This window comes from Chlorocebus sabaeus, chromosome 8 (assembly GCF_047675955.1).
Source record: "Chlorocebus sabaeus isolate Y175 chromosome 8, mChlSab1.0.hap1, whole genome shotgun sequence".
Lineage (NCBI taxonomy): Eukaryota > Metazoa > Chordata > Mammalia > Primates > Cercopithecidae > Chlorocebus > Chlorocebus sabaeus.
The window spans coordinates 64,866,630-64,880,044 of NC_132911.1; the positions used below are offsets into that span (position 1 = coordinate 64,866,630).

At 39.7% G+C, this 13,415-nt stretch overlaps 1 protein-coding gene across 5 annotated transcripts in view; it reads left to right on the plus strand.

Annotated features, from left to right (window-relative positions):
• CHD7 (chromodomain helicase DNA binding protein 7) overlaps positions 1-13,415 on the plus strand; it is a 193,372-nt gene that overhangs the window by 21,361 nt on the left and 158,596 nt on the right. The window lies entirely within an intron of this gene.

Consider the following 13,415-nt stretch of genomic DNA (forward strand, 5'->3'; position numbering starts at 1 on the left):
GATAATAGGCGTGAACCCCTGTGCCTGGCAACTTGAGATTCTTTCTGTGGAAATATTTTAAATTCCAAACAGCCAAATTTTAGAAGATCATTATGAATGAAACTAAATACTAAATTAGTACTTGGTGATTGCTTGCCTTAGGCTCTTTCTAACCATATCGGCAGCTTTTTACTTTCACAAAATGTCTGGGACATTTCTAGAAGCTTACCATCTTAGAATAATTATAACTGCCGGTGATTGTTCTGGAGTAGGTGTATGTTACTTAACAGGTTGTGGAGCTTGTCAGCTGATGCTATGTTGAGAGTGTACTGACCTCACAAGAACTAAGATTTCATCCATATCTCAGTCCAAACTAGATGATAAAGACAATATTAAGCCCCAAGGCATCAGCACCATGGAAGATTACTGCATTTGGCCTAGCACAATGAGATGATGCCATGTCAGGTGACTGAATAGTTGGTAGCAACTATGATGTTGCTCATTTTAGGTAACAACCTAAAAGTCCTGCCTGGTTGGGTGCCGGCTGGTGCCCATTTAGCCAGTCACATGGTCTGTCAGCATGCAGCTTTCTAATGCCAGATCTGCTGTTGGCAGCCATTGGAGGCAGTATAACCTAACAATTAAGAGTGGGTCCTGCAGTTAGAACCTGGTTCTAATTTAGACTCCTCACTGTACCATAGTATCTTGGGAAAGCGACTTAAGTTCTGAAGAGGGCCCAGTGCCGGACACACACACTGTAAGTGCAACAAGGACAGTGATGGCAGTGAGGCATCAGGGGTACAGCTTTGGCAGGTTGTCACTGCCTCAGAGCACGGTGCTTCTCACAAGTGGCACGCTGCTCACAGAGCACAGGCTGCTCATTTGAATTCTGTCGCAGGTTTTGAGCTGAGTGAGGTTGTGCTAACATTATGTTTGAGTTGGAAAGTAATCTGAAGGAAAGTGAATACAAGATACATGCTGACTTATACTTGACGCGGTTCAGAATCTGTTACGTGAGAGTAACAGGTAGCAACAATCTGACCAACTCAGCAGACTATAGGTACAATTTTTAAAAAAAGTTTCACAACTGATACATCTTGGTGAGCAGCAGCTGCAGTTTAGTCTCCGTTTCCAAGAGAGAGCTGTGTGTAAAACGTTCACAGGTTATGTAGTACCGAGTTTGCAGTAAAGTCCTCAGTAAATGGTCATCATGGTAGAAGAGATCCTGGCACAGATCACCAGTCTTTTCAGTCACATGGATTCATTCATTCGTGGGAAGTCTATAATCAGTATCTTTATTTGTGGACTATCCCTTTTGTTTCCCAAAATAAGTGTAAGTCCTTAAGGTTAGGTGGATTATTTTTGCCTCTGTTTTTCTAGATAGTTATACTTGGATGTTTGGTTAGGACAGATGGGATTCGCTAGTTTTAATGGAAAGGGCATTCCTTACCTGAAGGTTAATTGTGGCCTCTCCACACATAGTCATTACAGTGTGGATTACTTTATTGTGTCATAGTTCTTTCTTTTGTGTAACTGTTTACCTTATATAATGGAAATATTTCCTGATATTCTTTTGTTGGACACCTTTTTATCAGACAATTACAATTTTTAAGGAGTGAATTTTATTTAGAAAGGTAGGCTTGGGTAAGGAAAAAACACTGTTGGTTTGAAAGGTATCTGGTTTAGTAACAGTTCCATGTGAACCTATTAAATATTTTTAACCTTCCTGGAGATCTTGAAAAGTTTATCCTGCACTGTTTTTGGTGAGAGGAAGGCATCATCATTGTGGCTTGTTTAATTTTTCTGTAGGGCACATGTGTCTTGATGTACGGTTGTTTTCTGCACCCAGTGCCAGTCCTTAAGTTCTGGTGTTGTGCTCTGCACAGTCGTGAGGAGTGGAGGCTGTGCCTCCCTGCAGTGATGTTTTGTGGAGGTATGATAGAACAAAATAGAGAAAAAACATGGACCTTAAAAGCAGTGGGACCTAGAATCAAATACCAGCTCCTCCACTCACTAGTTTTGTGATTTGGGAAGAGTCACTTAATTGCTTTCGGTTTCCTCCTTTACAAAATATAGGCAGATAATATTCAGGCATAGTTGTGAGGGTTATATGGGGGCAGGTGGTGTGTGGGTGGGTGAGAGGGTGTATGATGCAAAGCCCCTAGTGCAGTGCCTTTTCCATAGGGAGCACTTACTAAATGTTAATTACTTTTTCTTCTGCTTTAATACTAATTTTCTCTATGTGGTGTGTATATAATCTGGAAAATATAGGATATTCTTATTTTAGATATTCTTTCTTTTTAGACTAGGTATCCCTCCTAATTTTTACTTCAGTGTAAATGTAGTTATTGTATTCATACCACAAGTTGTGTCTTATAGCTCTTGTTTTGGTTTTCTCTGACTGTCCTTTCCGACTTTACAGAACAACTGGAATCTATGTAGTCTCTTAAGTAAATAAAGCTTTTAATGCCAAGACCATCAAGCAATAAAGTGAGAAGGTGGAGACTGTGATCTTCGTTGTAAACTTAAAAGCAAAATCTCTTACACCAGTCTTTTCCCTGTTACAGCTTTCCAGTTGCTGGTGAATAAAATGCAAAAGTGACAAAGAATTTGCATATATTCTTACGGATGTGTAGCTTCATTCTCATAGTGAATCTTACTAGTTATCTTTTGCTGTGTAACAAACTACCCTGAAACTTGGTGGCTTAAAAGAGAAGCCATCTATTTAGCACATACTTTTTTTGTGGGTTGGCAGTTTGGATTAGTTTCAGCTGGACTCACCCCTGCATCTGTGGTCAGCTGGTGGCTGATAGTTAGCTGGGGCCGTATGTTTGCCTGTGAGAGCGAGCGAGCGAGCAAGCGAGAGCGCGCCTCACATTCCAGCAGATTGGCCTAGGCTTATTGACATGGTGGCAGAAAAGAAGGCAACTCTGGTGCTCAAGCACTCTTCAGGTCTGTTTGCCTGAAGTTTGCTATTGTCTCTCTGGCCAGAGCAAGTTACATGGCCAGGCAGTGTGGGAGGGAATACTCCAGGGAGGCCCAACGTATTGGGCCACCACTGCAACCATCTTCTACAGAGAATGTGGGTCTCTCTCTCTCTTTCTCCTCCCCCTTCCTTTTTCTTACTGTGGTAAAATACACATCTTAACCATTTTTAAGTGTACAGTTCAGTGATACTAAATGCATATTCATAATGTTATGCATCTATCGCCAGCATCATCTCCATACCTCTTATAAAACTGAAATTTTATACCCATTTTACTTCCCCAAGGGCATATCTCTTAATTCTTCTGTAAAATGCCTTTGACCAGTGATTGGTCATAGCACCAGAATGAAAGATCTGGGGAAGAACATGTTAAAATTCCTTGCTTTCTCTTCCTCTTATTGGTCAAGGTAGGGTTATGGATAGGAAATGAAAGAAGAAAACAAAACAAAAACAGAAGACTACTTGTGCTTTCATTTTCTACTGTCCTCCCACCACCCAATCGAAAACCAAATTCGTGATACTTCAGTAACTGGAACCGTGAAACTCTCTTTTTGTTTAGCCACATTGTAAAATTAATGTTACATTTCTGTCTGTGAATACAAGCGGATCCATGATCTTGTCCCACCCCTTATGGAAGGACTGTCCTGCCAACAAATAGCCCTCCCATCCTGGGATCATCTTGGCTGCTGCTTTGGATTTTAATTGCCTAAACTGCCCACCTTCCCTTCATCAAGCCAGTTACCAAGCCTGGTCTGTTCTGCTGCTGCATCTCTGAAACAGCTCATAAACTCCTACCTCTCCCTGAGTGAAGTCAGATACAACTTCGCTCTGCCAGGTGAATCTCGATTTAACCATGCCTCAGTTCCTGGATCCACAGTGTAAAACTTTCTCTTAATCTTTCAAGGCCCTCTGTTTGCACCCTTTCTTACGTCCAGTTATTTTGTTCCTCTCCAGTGTGGCCCAGCTCCACTTGTGCCATTCTCTGACTTATGCCATCTAGGGCTTTCTTCCCTTGATGCTCCCCCTGCCCCTTTAAAAGAACATTCCTGTTGTTAAACCTACTCACAGAAAAATTTCTCCCTTGTTTGAGTTTCCTCAGTACTCATGTCATATATTTTGTCTTACTCTTCCCAAGGTATTAGCTATAGAATTTATTGTTTTGTATTTTATTAATCCAAAAAAGTATTCATGTATACCTGTAGGCTGGGCACCATGATGAGTGTTGGGGATGCAGGGGGGAACACAGTTACACCAGGCGCCCAAGGCTGGGGGACAGTGGGCCAAATAACCACACAAACCTGTGAAAGTACAACTGTAATAATTGCTTGAAAAAAAGGAGCAGTAGGTGATGTGATGGAGTGGGCAACAGAGACATTTAACTTAGTTCAGAAGATGTAGAAAGACTCACTTGAGGAAGGCAAGCTTGGGCTGGGGTCTTCTTGCCCAAAGGTTCTTCGGCTACACTGGGAGAGCTTGGTCTGTACCCCAAGAGCAATGGGAAGGAGTTACTCTGGTTGCACCATGTGCATCGATTGGAAGGCCTGGAAGGGGAAGACCGTTGCATAGTCCAGGTGAGAGGTGGTAGTGATTTGATCTAGTGTGGTGTGGTCTGGCTGTAAGCAGAATTGGGTGGGTCTGAGAAAGATTTAGCAGGTAAAATAAAAAAGATCTGATTATGAGTTGGGTATGGGAAACCACAGGGGCAGAATGTGTCCTGGGTGACACATGGATTGCTGCTTTGCCTAAATGGCTGATATTCATGGGGCCACCCCTAACCCATATGGTGCCTTTGCAACTTAACAAGAGGTACCCTTTCTCTTGAGCACATGGCTTGGCTAGTGGAATACTGGCTGGAATTTTATACTCACTTGCTTCCTGTAGTAGTCCCTTGTGTAGCGAAGGGACTATCAGTCACATGCCTTACTCCAGCAGCCCCTGGCCAGTCACCGACATGTAGGCTTTCTAGCTTTCTTTCTCACCTTGTTAGGATAGGAATCTCATCTGTTTAGGAGCTCTGAGTGTGATATAAAATCTGATCCAATTGAGAGGTGAGCTATAAAGGACTATATAGTAGGGAGAGAGTAAAGGATAATTGATGGTTTAAGAGTCCTGAAAGGTAGTGAAGTGTGGAGTCTAAAAGTGAGGGACTAGGTCTCGGCCTGGAAGAGCATTGCTGTCCTGGAAACAAGGAGGCAGGAGGAATGGATGGGTACAGAGATGTTAGTGAGCCTGTGCATTTGACTCTAGGAACCCCCACAGTTAGCTATCCAGAGGGGTTCCTATTTTGTCTGCAAAGCAGGAAATGACATTACTTGTTTATGTCTTGCTTCTTTAACCAGAGTATAAATTCATTGAGGACAAAAATGTATGTATGTATAAACATGCTTATTTGTTTTTTCACAGTACAATTTTGATACTTAATGTTGGATTTCATTGAAAATTGGAGTCACTGAAAAATCAGACTTGTTAGTTAGGGTTAATAAGACATTGCATCTAAAAGATGACTCACCCAGTTTGAAAAAATATTAAACTCTGTAAATAGGTGCCATATTAAATTATTGCTAACTACTTCCTGAATGTTACCAGTTTAATTTATGATTAGATATCCATAAATAAACCTTATTGAATAAAAATGGCAGAATTTGTGCTAACAGTTTGGTGCCTTGGCTTTAGAGAAATGCACACCACCTATACTTTGAGATTTAAAAATAAAATATAAAGATAATGGTGATGCATGTAGAAGAGAAATGGAGAAAAGTGAACTACCTGGAAAATAGCTCTTTATATCAACTCCTATGAATTGATTAACATTATATAATAAAATGAGTCACATTTGTACTGTGTTTTATTGCTTACCAGGCATTTTAATACATGCTGGCATAGTAATCCACAGTAATCCATATTTTCCATTTTATAAAAGAAACTTTGGATTTCCTCAAGACCATGCATATAGTAGATGGATGAGACATCCTTGATTCTGGGTCTCAGGACCCCAAAGGAAAGTCAAGAGCCTTTCACCCTGGGCATCCTAAAAGGATACTTTTTTTTTTTTTTTTTTTTTTTTTTTAAATGATCCTGAGCTATGCAGTTACAAAGGACATGGAAAATCTAATGGAAACACACAGACCCTTTTACACCGTGGTGATTACATTCATTGGATCTGATTGCTGTTGAGTGATGTAGCAAGCTTGATGATTCATATGTTTTTTTGTGTGTGAAATTATTTAAATTTTGAATTTGGGTTAGATAGTTGAACCATTATGGATTGCTTAAGTTGATAATGTTAAGGAAGTAGTAAGGAATAATTTCATATGGCACATCTTGGTAGTATTTAATATTTTTACACGGTTGATTAAAGAGTGAGTTTTGTGATACCACGAAATATTTTTGTGCTTGACTAGAATTTTGCATATAGTTTAATAAAAATAATTTAAACAATATCCTGGAACAATGTCTGAACAGTGTAGGTGATGAAAGAACAAGGGGTAATACTAGACTACTTGTTATATAATTACATATTATGAAACTTCTTTTAAATAGAGGATTTTGCTCTAATTATTGAATACTCAGAAGTAGGAATTAGAGCTGTAGCAGATAAAAAGACAAATTTAAATTTAAATACTCTTAAGAGTATCACATTTATCTTCAAATTATGAGGACAAAACTATAGTAATTTATGATTTGGTGATTTAAGAAGTTTGAAACCCCTCAGTGGAAATATTTTGCCATTTAAAAAAGTTGACATGTTGAAAGTTAGTTTTCATTGACATGTTGAAAGTTAGTTTTCATATATGAAAAAAGGAAGTTATTTTAACTTTGCTTAGTAACCTACAAAGATCTTTTAAAATAACATATTAGTATTAAGATTCTGCATAGGAGCTCTGAATATGATATAAAATCTGATAAATATTAGTAAGAAACACCTTTTGATGCTGTCTGATGTGGTCTTGAAACTTGCTTATTCATGCATCCACAGAGGATGAAATATGCAAATATTGACAAAACTAGATTTATTGATAGTGATTTCAATTACAGTAGTGTGAGCCTCTACATCCAGCAGTCTCCCTTGACTGGCAGCTCTTCTGTGGAAAGGAATTTGCTTGCTTTTCCCGGAGTGCTCTTCTGTGGTCTTGCTGGATTTGGAGGTCATCATTTACTGTCTGACTTAGTTCATGCACATGTTCCCTGTGAACCAACTTAGATGTCTGTCTTAATGTAACTGATAGCTCATTTACTTACTAATGGATTGGATAAATAAAAAAAGTTTACAAGTTTCCCTTGTATAAGAATCTACTTTGAGGGATTTTAATAGTAACTGTGAAGAATTGATGACCAGAATTGGGTAACTATTAATCGATGACCAGCACTTACCGACAACCTACTATGGCAAAGCAGGATGCCAGGTACATGCAAGTTTGAATAAAATGCTGTGTATAGTCTGTCAAAGCATTAAGACCTCAAGTGTTTATTATATGTAGCCAGTTAAAGTGTGGGTGAGGGTTCCTGGAGGAATTAGCTTTTGTGCAGGATTTAAAGAATGTACTATAACCAGAGAGAGCGGTGATAAAGGTAGAAGGGCGGTGCGTAAAGCAGCCAAGTTTTGTATTTAGGAACCAGGAAGAATTTGGTCTAGGTGAAATAGAGAAGACGCAAAGATGCCCAAGGAGGACTTTTTGAATGAATCTGGGACTATTTTTACACTGGGAAGGGTGACAGCTGAGCTATGCTTGAGTATGAGGTATTTAAAATCACACCTGGCTTTCTCCCCAACCATTCTCCAAGTCACCCAGGAATACAATCGCCATTTCATCTCTGACTTTCTCTCCTGTTGCAATCCTCCATATCCAGAATGTTGGCAAAGTCTGTAGATTTTATCTCCCCACATTGCCTCTCACATCCTGCCTGCCTTTCAGTGTCTACTGCCTTCTCTTCTGGACTTGTGCAGAGACTTCTCAGTCTCTCTGGTGCCTGCATCTTATCGGCTCACACTTCTGGACACCCAGCTTTGCATTTAACCCTTGAAAACAGATTGCCTCCCTTCACCTGGGATGCAGGCCTCCCCTACTGCCTCCCTACATTTCTAACTGTTGGATCTGCTCTTCTTTAAATATAGTCCACAACAGGCCTAACTGGGTTATTCATGGTCCCTAAACACTCAGTCATTTCCCTCTTTCATGCCTCTTGCTTTTGCTTCGCCCTATTTCAAGTACCATTTTGTCCACTGAAACCCAGCTTTGCCTGTCGAAATTCTGCTTATTTTCAGGTTCTGTTTCAAATACTACCTCTTCTGTAAAGCCATTTCTGACTCTTTTCAACTGAATGCAACTTCCTTACCTTACACTGTCCTTTCATTCTAGTTATTTGGGGGCACATGTCCCTATGTACCTAGGCTGTGCAGCCAGTAAACACACAAATGAGGTGCAGAGGTAAACAGGGCAGCGTCTTACAACGCCCTAGTGGCTCGCCTGTCCCTGTGGAGACTTTGCTGGCCCTTCCTTTCCTGGGGTGACTCATTGCTCTGTTGCTCCTCTCTTTGACTGGGGCTCTTTCCTTTTGCATAATTCCTAAGATTTTATTGCACTTCATTATCTATGTTCCTGTTTTCTTCTTTTACAAGTTCTTTGAAGGCAGCCTAGGGCTATTTTAGTATTTTCCTATTAAAGGGTTAAGATCTGATTTCTAAAATAGGTAGCTTCATTGTAACGTTACCTAAGCAATAACCCAGGTGCATTTGTGTAGCTTGTAATATTTTGATAACTTGATAAAATGGTGGATGCCCTTAAAGAAGGAAATCTTGCATATGCTTGACTGGAACTCAGCTAAGTTAGAGGAAGGTGGAGATGATAAACATAGTGTAAAAATCACCAACGTTTATTCACTTTATTTTTGTATCCCTGTAGCAGCCAGCATACAGCTTAGAATATTAGGTTTACAGGTTTTGGTTGAATCGAAAATTAATAAAAACTCTTAGGTAAAAGTTACTTGCAACTAAAATATGCTGAATGAGTGTCATTGTTACTTTCTTTTTTGCTTTTCTGACTAGATTGAGTTCATGAAGAATTTCTTGTTTACTTTATAGCAGCAAGTTCAATCTGACACATCCTATGTATATTTAAGTTTTTAAATAGAAATTTAAACTGTATTTGAGTGTAAAAGAAATCTTTAGTTGTAATTTATTCATATCTCAAAAAAGGGAAACTATTTGAGATGATCGATATTTTAATTTGCTGGACTGTATAGTAGCCATTTCACTATAAGTATATGGAAGCATCATGTTGTACCTTAAATACAGTTTTCAGAACCCAATTTAATCTTCAATAGCAATGATAATAGAAAATACCATTTAAAGATAGCAGTTCTCCTACAGAGTTTAAAATGTGTCTTATAGTAATAATTTGTATAAATTTATGTATACCTGATTTGTTAGTAATGGAGTATTTAAGATTGGAGATTGTAAAGATGGGTTACTGGGAATACTTTTCATTATTTTTTTAAATTTCAGATTTTTATTCCCTTAGTATTGCTTATAATAGTTGTTCTTGGAGTAATTACAAAAATCCACTCCATTTTGGGGGAAAGAATTCTCCCAGTGTCACTTTTTTCTTTACACTTTGTTTAGATGAAATATTCTCTTCTGTTCACAACAGTGAGAGGAGGCAGTGGGGAAGAGGGTATTCAAGAAAGACATTTTAGATTTCAAAATACATGTTCTTAGTTGATCATAATTCTTATGCAGACTTTGAAATGAAAACTTTTTTTTGGTCATACTGATGGTGATAGTCCAAGTAGCTGTATTCTTTTTGGCAACACAGAAGTCACTCATGCTGGAAGCACTAGTCAGCCCATAGAGGGCAGGCGCCATGACTGAGTGCGCATAGTCATGTACGTCATCGATTCACTCAAGACACCCCATGTAGCTCTGTCTCTGCCTGTGAAAATGGACATCTTTCCTTCTTCACTGTACCATCTGTGTGCAAGTTGGTAAATTGCCTTTCTAGCGTGCAATTGATTTCAGGATTCAAAAACTCAGCGTCTTTTCTGTTGTTAAGAAACCAGATTCATTTTTATCTGCTTTCCACTACCCTTTGACATTGTTTTCCATACCCAAATCCTTAATCTTGAGGTATTTTAAATGCAAATATTTGTCATGGATGATTAGCCTGAAGCCTGTTGGATTTAAAAATGGTGCATTTTAAAAGAATAGAATACAGTGTGTACCTCAGAGAGCAGTATAATTGTAAGAGGGCAACACCAAGACTTCACTTAGGAACAGCTCCAGCTGTGATGGCGATGTATGGCTGTGATGGCCAGTTCTTAGTGTCCTGTGTAAAAAAGAACTGGAAAATGCATACTATGTGCAGACACCCATCTGCACAAGCTCACCTAGGCAGGAAGGGATGCACAGGAAACTATTGAGTTTGTTAGCTTTGGAAAGTTACACTAGGCAATGAAAGAGGGTAATAAAATATATTTTTTTGGTTTTTAGTCGTCTTTACTGTTGGGTTTTTGTCCTTTTTTATATCAAGTTACTTTTACACTAAGTAAAATAGACCAGTTGACATTTGGTGAGTGTGAGGCTGTGAAAACCTGTGTTCCCTACAGTTCTGCTCCATGTACAAGTACCTCTAAGATCTTGTGGACAAGGAGGACTATTAAAAGACTGTGACTGTCCAGCTTTAAAGTGTAAACATCAAATAACTATTTACTTTGTATTTAAGGACTTTTAGTAGTAGGCTTAATTATAGTCCCACGTCACAATTTTAAAGGAAAAAGTGATAACTCCGGGGAAAGCATCTCTGTGGCCTGCAGAATTCCATTTCCTTGTGGAGGAGATGAGAAGGTTATAATGGAGTCCAGAGCAGTTTCAAAACAAACTGTAGCAGTCTCATCAGATACAGCTTGGCGGCCTAGTGACTTATAATGAGGGTGGCATGTAATTAGAAATTGTCCCTGTCTTTTCTGAGTACTGATGAAAACCATGGCTCAGAGGTTAATTCAAATAATAATTAATATTGGTCTCTGTCAGTACAGGGTGGTAATGAAATCTTTCGTTATTTGATGACTTTGACTTTAAGTGTTGAGCGAGGAATAGAAATGGTGTTATTCCTCTCGCTAATTGTGGGGCACCTCCAACAACTGAACACTCTGTGGTAAAAAATGTGATTCGGAAGATGTCAAGTACAAAATTCCTTTGTAGCCTATAATTGCCTACCATAGAAGTTATTATATGACACAGACATATTAGCGTTATTTTATTTTCTAGAGTGATAATTATTTAGAGTGAGGTATTAGGAAGGCAGTTGATCCTACCATTGTAGATTGAGGATGCTTTTGTTGGTCTCCCATTTTTCCTACTGTATGTGATACATAGTATCCAGAACAAAGTTACCCATTCAACCTTAACAGATTGTGAGTACACATTAATCTGAAAACAAAACCACCAAATGGCTGGTTGATTATAGAGAGCCTTGACTGTCCTTTTCAACCTTGAAAGTCACTGATTGTGTAAGTTGGTGCACCACATTTGATGAACATCTTCCATATGCAGAGGTGAGTGTTCCAAATGATGTGGAAGATACATAGTTGATTTAAGAAGGTTATTTGGAAATACATAGGTATATGTTAACACAGATTAACGGTAGCTTTTAAAGCTGCAAATGGCAACTACAGTTGTTTCGTTATAATAATTTTGGTGGAAGGAAGACGTTTAGGCAGGACAGTTTTGAAAAAATAATTACAGATGCTTCATTGCATAACTTGCTTTAAAATTAGTTTTTTTTGAAATGTTTGTTGACTGAACTTCTACAGCTTAATCACGGAGGGTGGTATTTGGTATTATTCTAAGCAACATCATATTTTATAAGGAAAAGTAATAGGAAAAAAGAAGAATTTTTACAATGTTTGAGGACTCTGAGATGCTTCAGATACCCAAACAGCAGAACCTTTCTAACATGTAAAAGTAGACACCAGCAGAATCGGCCCTCCTGCATCCCTCATAAAGTCCATTAACTCAGGCCTGCCTTGTTTATTCACATTCTCATTGGTGTTTTCCATGTCCTGTAGTATTTAGCAGCAAATCCCAGGTAGCATAGTATTTTATTTTAAAATACTTCAAGTTGTATCAGTAAAAGGGAAGCTGGCTGGGTGCAGTGGCTCATGCCTGCAATGCCAGCACTTTGGGAGGCTGAGGCAGGCAGATCACTTGAGGTCAGGAGTTCGAGACCAGCCTGGCCAACATGGTGAAACCCCATCTCTACTAAATATATAAAAATGGCTGGGTGCGGTGGCTCACATCTGTATCCCAGCACTTTGGGAGATCACCCAAGGTCAGGAGTTCGAGACTAGCCTGGCTAATATGGTGAAACCCCTTCTCCACCAAAAATACAAAAAAGTAGCTGGGTGTGGTGGCGTGTGGCTGTGATCCCAAATACCTGGGGGGCTGAGACAGGAGAATTGCTTGAACGTGGGAGGCGGAGGTTGCTGTGAGCCGAGATCACACCACTTCTCTCCAGCCTGGGTGACAGAGTGAGACTCCATCTCAAAAAAAACAAAAAGCTGGGCATGTTGGCAGGTATGTGTAATTCCAGCCACTGGGGAGGCTGAGGCAGGAGAATTGCTTTTGAACCCGGAGGTGGAGTGCAATGTTGCAGTGAGCCGAGATTGTGCCACTGTACTCCAGCCTGGGCAACAGAGTGAAACTCTGTCTCAAAAAAAAAAAAAAAAAAAAAAAAAAGGAAGAATTCTTTTCAGATTAAATTGCTATAGAGATTTTTGTGGACATTTTGTTTTTTTGTCGTTGTTGAGACAGTCTCACTCTGTCGCCCTGGCCGGACTTAGTGGCGCCATCTCCACTCACTGCAACCTCTGCCTCCTGGGTTCAAGCGATTTTCCTGCCTCAGCCTCACTAGTAGCTGGGATTACAGGCGTAGGCCACCACGCCTGGCTAATTTTTGTATTTTTAGTAGAGACGGGGTTTCACCATATTGGCCAGGCTGGTCTCGACTCCTGACCTCGTGACCCGCCTGCCTTGGCCTCCCAAAGTGCTGGGATTACAGGCGTGAGCCCCTGCCCCTGGCCAGAATTTTTTTTTTTAATTGAAAGGCAGTACTATATTTGAGAAGGGATTCATAAGCATGCTTTCTTAGCTAGAATATAGAGGGTGATAGGCAATTGTTAGACAGGATCAGTAGGTTTGATTTGATTTCAGCAGCAATCCTAGAATTCTGAAAAGAGAATGACAGGGTCAAAACATTATTTTATTTACAAAAGGAACGTTCTCTCTAGTGTGTCAGTATTAAGATTGTTTGGCGACCAGAGGTTTGGAGGAGGTGGTGGGCGTTGATGAGGAGCTCTTCTAGAGCTGTTGCTGCCTAGGGTAAACCAACACAGATTCTAGGAGAAGCCAGGGAAAACGCATCCCACTGGGATCTAAGTGACCTTTCCCACAAGA